The sequence below is a fragment of the Pimephales promelas genome, chromosome 2, assembly GCF_988280905.1.
Source record: "Pimephales promelas chromosome 2, fPimPro1.hap1.1, whole genome shotgun sequence".
NCBI lineage: Eukaryota > Metazoa > Chordata > Actinopteri > Cypriniformes > Leuciscidae > Pimephales > Pimephales promelas.
In genome coordinates this window covers 35391598-35396731 of record NC_142770.1, presented here as the reverse complement: position 1 = coordinate 35396731, position 5134 = coordinate 35391598, and the positions used below count along the sequence as shown (strand labels likewise).

At 39.6% G+C, this 5134-nt stretch overlaps 1 long non-coding RNA gene across 1 annotated transcript; it reads right to left on the bottom strand.

Moving 5' to 3' along the window:
• Positions 1 to 424: 424 nt before the first annotated feature.
• Positions 425 to 4713, bottom strand: LOC148997265 (uncharacterized). Its single transcript, XR_016147105.1, has 4 exons — positions 3648 to 4713; positions 2976 to 3046; positions 2378 to 2450; positions 425 to 864 (listed from the first exon to the last, which is right to left on the bottom strand). It is a non-coding gene; the product is annotated as an uncharacterized LOC148997265 (long non-coding RNA).
• Between the last annotated feature and the right edge of the window lie 421 nt (positions 4714 to 5134).

Sequence of the window (5134 nt, the reverse complement as noted above, 5' to 3'; positions counted from 1 at the left end):
GTGATATGCGGGGCACGTGTGGGCCCCACACTTCAGGACCCAGGTGGGGCCCCAGTGGGACAGCCCACAAGTGTGGGCTGACTGTGGGCAGGCCCACAGTAAGTAGAGTGGACCCCATTGGGGCCAGTTGTGGGCCCACGACAAACCCTTATAGGGGCCCATGTGGGGGCCATTGTGGGCAGCCCACTGTGGGCCCAGATACCGGCGTGAAATGCGGGGCACGTGTGGGCCCCACACTTCGGGACCCAGGTGGGGCCCCAGTGGGACAGCCCAAAAGTGTGGGCTGACTATGGGCAGGCCCACGGTAAGTAGAGTGGGCCCCCATTGGGGCCAGTTGTGGGCCCACAGTGGGCTGCCTGCAATGGCCCCAAATGGGCCCCTATAAGGGTTTGCTGTGGGCCCACAACTGGCTCCAATCGGGGCCCACTCTACTTACCGTGGGCCAGCCCAAAGTGTGGGCTGACTTTGGGCTGGCCCACACAAATTATAGCAGGCTGGATGTGGGCACACTGTGGGTGCAGTTGCAAAGTTTCAGCACACAGAGTAGGTACACCCATATTACTATATGCAGTACAATTGCACTTGTTAGCAGCAATAAATCGAGGGTCATGTTTTTTTCCCCAAATAATTTATTTATATTTAATAATAATTATAATTAATGATAATACAGTTTTAAACGGCAATAACCACAGAAAACAGGGGATTGAAAATTAAAAATCAATCCCCTCAGGGGAAACAGTAGGTATTTCTGCAGTTCTGGCCCTTCCTTGCCGTCCCCATCTCTGTCCCAGGGATTACGGAGCCATGTCTTCATAGAGGCTTCCACATCACATGCAGTGGCTTGACTGCTTTTTGTCACAGCATCTAAGTGAGAAAGGATCAATTGAAATACAAATGTTAAAAACAAAATAAGGGTTGTACTGTTGAGCCATTTCAACCTAAGAAAGTTTTCAACCTGCACTTTGAATGAGGAAACGTCTTCTGATTGTTCCAGGTGCTATTTATAAATGCTTAACTAAGAGAATGACTGAATAGGTCAATGAGAGAGTTGCGGTTTATAATAACATTTAGTTGTAAGTCATTTTGGTTGGTTAATGATGAACTAAGCTTTTACAAAACATTCATAAATGATTAGCAATTGATATACTAACATTTTATGTATGTTTTGTTAATTCTGTTACAAGTCATTTACAAGTGATTAGTAAATGATTAACTTATTTTTTATGAAACATGATTATGCATTTCATAAATGTTTAAGTGATGTTAATTATTGTATGTTTTGTAGATTCAGTTATAAATAATTTACAATTGTTTAGTTAATGATTAACTAATCATTTAGAAAACATTAACATGCATTTAATAAATGTTCAATAAAGGTTTTTATTTTCTCCCTACTTATTAAAATTTAAATTTAAAATTACAAACAACCACCAGCCTGAAAAACATGTTGTATGAAGACTGTTTAAAATACCCCTCCTAATCCTCACAGAATTTGCAAGACAGAACTGATAACACCTAGGCTTATCGATACTGCGGTCTTCCTTAAAAAAAGCTTGTAATTATTTTTTTTGTACTCGTAATGATTTGTCATTACAAGTGCACAGCTATGTGAGTGGTGTTATTAAGAGTGACCACGGTTAATAGATATGAAAGATATTAATAAAAATGATGTTAATTCAGCCAGCGCACATACCTCTATTTGCTTCCTGTTTTCGGGCGAAGCCCACAGTAGTCGATTGTCGAGTTCACGCGCGCGATCATAAGTGAATATCATCTCAAACCTCTGTGTGTTCAACATCTGATTCGGATGAACTATCCATTTGAGCTGATATTCTCAGAACACCACACAGTGGTAGGTTTGAGACGATATAAATGAACTCACGTGTGAGATCGACAATCGACTACTGTGGGCATCGACAGAAAACAGGAAGCAAATAGAGGTATGTGCGCTGGCTGAATTAACATCATTTTTATTAATATCTTTCATATCTACTGCAGTCAGATTGACCGTGGTCACTCTTAATAACACCACTCACATGGCTGTACACTCGTAATGACAAATCAAGGATGTTAAGAGGCTAAAAGCAGGTTTAGACCATGCCCCATTGAAGTCAGCAGGGTGCAAATTTTAAAAAGATGATAACACAGTGTAGGCAACACCAATTTTTGTCTGTACTGACAGCACTCCAAATGTACAAAAAAAATAGCTCAATGTTAAAATTGACCGGAGTTTTCCTTTAATTTGGCCCCAGGGCCCATTTAATGTTTAATACCGGGTTTTGGTTACTATACCAACGTATGGGTGAGTTCTTATGGATGAAGGCCTGTTGTGTTCGGTCTCTTGGTTTGTGGTAGTGGCAGCTATTGTGAAACTCACCTTTGTCATGTACTGGGTGTGGATGGCATCAAGATCTGGTCCTGAAGAATCACAGGGTCAAATGATATCTCATCTGGTAACAAGAGCATAGTAACTTTAGAAACTCTAATGATATCTTTACCCCCTGATATTGCATTGTGGATTTAAATTCAAACATTTAAAGGCTAAGAATATGAGCCATGAGTAAACTGGCCAGATATCTGTGAAAAATAACTTGCATGCCTAAAGTTGTCGACCCCCTGAATTCAGCATTAAAAAGTTAAAAGAACTTTAGTATTTATCATTAAAAAAAATTACATGAAAATAAATAAATACCTTAGCGCTGGACAGTATGGTGTCTCATTGGCCAACATAATTAAAAACACACCTAGAGAATATACCAATGACCATGATATCCATGTTATCATAATAGTTTAATTATTATAACTTATGACCATTATAACATTATATTATTTTGCCAGCTATTATTTAGCCTACAGGCTTCTCAAGGACAATATCACTGAAAAAAAACTGGGGTTAATGAGTGTGAGACTTAATTAAAAAGCATAAATCCTACAGACCCCAAACTTTTGAACAGTATGATTGAAGTTTTGCTTACTAGTCGAGTTCATAGCCGTGGAGGTTGTCTTGGGACAGGGCTGTAGCAGGACATCATGGTGATTTTCTAGACTAGAAAATAACATGCAATGTGTCACAGAGCCAACAATGTTACATAGGATTTGCAATAGAACAAAGGGTTTATTACAAGGAATCAAGCTAGAGATGCAATGCAGAAAAGAGAAAAAGAATATATAAAATCTTAACGTAATATATTGTGCAAGAAATGCATATGAAATTATTATCATGAAACAATAATTCCTCCTTTGTTGTGGAGGTTTTTTTCAGTCCCTTCTGAAATCACTTTTATTATCAATCTTTGTAAGTGACGTCACTGATCAACAGTACGTTACAGTGTGAATTCTTTCAGGCTAGCTAGCAATTAGCTAATTTCCAATAACCCATTGACAAATTACCAGCAAAACAAAAACTGTAATCAACACAAAGATGTGGTTAAAACCCCAAACTTATGTAAAACAAGAGCTAACGTTAACTTAACTTAACGTTTAACGTTACATATTCTGAAAACAGTTAAGATGCTAACGGACTTTTTCGAAGACTCAAAACCTTTTCTACAAAGTAAATATTCAACAGAAGCGTATCAATTATACGTAAGAAAGGTGTCAGGAACGTTTGTATGTATTATTTGTGTGATTTTGTTAACCAAACTTACCTGAAAGCAGTGGAAAAACAGGGAGACGCTATTTTTTGCTGTTTGTCAGTTATAGAGGTTTCCTCGTTTCCATGGTTTCCATCTGCTCGCGTGCGCTCCTGTCTTTGAATCGGACAACTTTGAATGCGACTCGCACGCGCACGCGCGTTGAAATCATATCAATTCAAAAGGCACGCAGCATTTAAACATCTAGAATTATAACATGTAACAATTTAAAATATCATTCATTTTATATCATGAATTTAAAAATCATTATGTAGTTCTATGACCAATGTAATATTATTTTTTTCATTAGAATATGAAAGCACTAAAATGCTTTATATAAATGAAAGTTGGTAATGAAATTACGTCCAGTGACGTCGCAGTTTCGTTTGTGTCTGATTGGGCTCAGTCGTTACATCAGTGATGTAGGCCCATTTATTAGTAGCAATAATATATGTTATATATCAATAGTATAAATAATATAATATTATGATAAATATCCATCACTGATGAATACCAAAACATATCTGTAAACCATTGTATTGTTTTTATTGTGACAAATAAGTTAATTTTATTTAATAAATATGGTAACACTTTCTGTGCAGTCCATACTTATAATGAATTATAGCACCATTTCTACTTATTTATGAGCAATATTACAATTCTATAAATATATTTATAAAGACTCATTAAGACCTACCGCATTACAATATATAGTTACATCTATATTTTTTTTATAATTCCTTATAAGTCAAAAATTTGTTTTTAAATGCACATGCTCATAATCCATTATATGCAGTTTTAGTTAATTATGGACTGACATTTCACAGGATCGTTAAATAGTTTGATTAAGCTTCTAATATTAAACCTTCTAATGTTAAAACATTTGACTGTTAAACAACTTAACTTTGCATGGGCTAACTGCCTGGGGCCCCATGTGGGTTTTCTGTGGGCAAACCCACAGTGGGTTGCCAACAGTAAACCCTCATGGGGGCCCCATAGTGAAAAACAGCTGTGGGCCCCGTATGGGCTAACCCACTGGGGGCCTGTGTGGGTTTTCTGTGGGCAAACCCACAGTGGGTTGCCCACAGTAAACCCTCATGGGGGCCCAAATGGGCAAATCTGCTATGGGCCCCGCATGGGCTAACCCACTGCGAGCCCGTGTGGGTTTTCTGTGGGCAAACCCACAGTGGGTTGCCCACAGTAAACCCTCATGGGGGCCCAAATGGGCAAATCTGCTATGGGCCCCGCATGGGCTAACCCACTGCGAGCCCGTGTGGGTTTTCTGTGGGCAAACCCACAGTGGGTTGCCCACAGTAAACCCTCATGGGGGCCCAAATGGGCAAAACTGCTATGGGCCCCGCATGGGCTAACCCACTGCGAGCCCGTGTGGGTTTTCTGTGGGCAAACCCACAGTGGGCTGCCCACAGTAAACCCTCATGGGGGCCCAAATGGGCAAATCTGCTATGGGCCCCGCATGGGCTAACCCACTGCGAGCCCGTGTG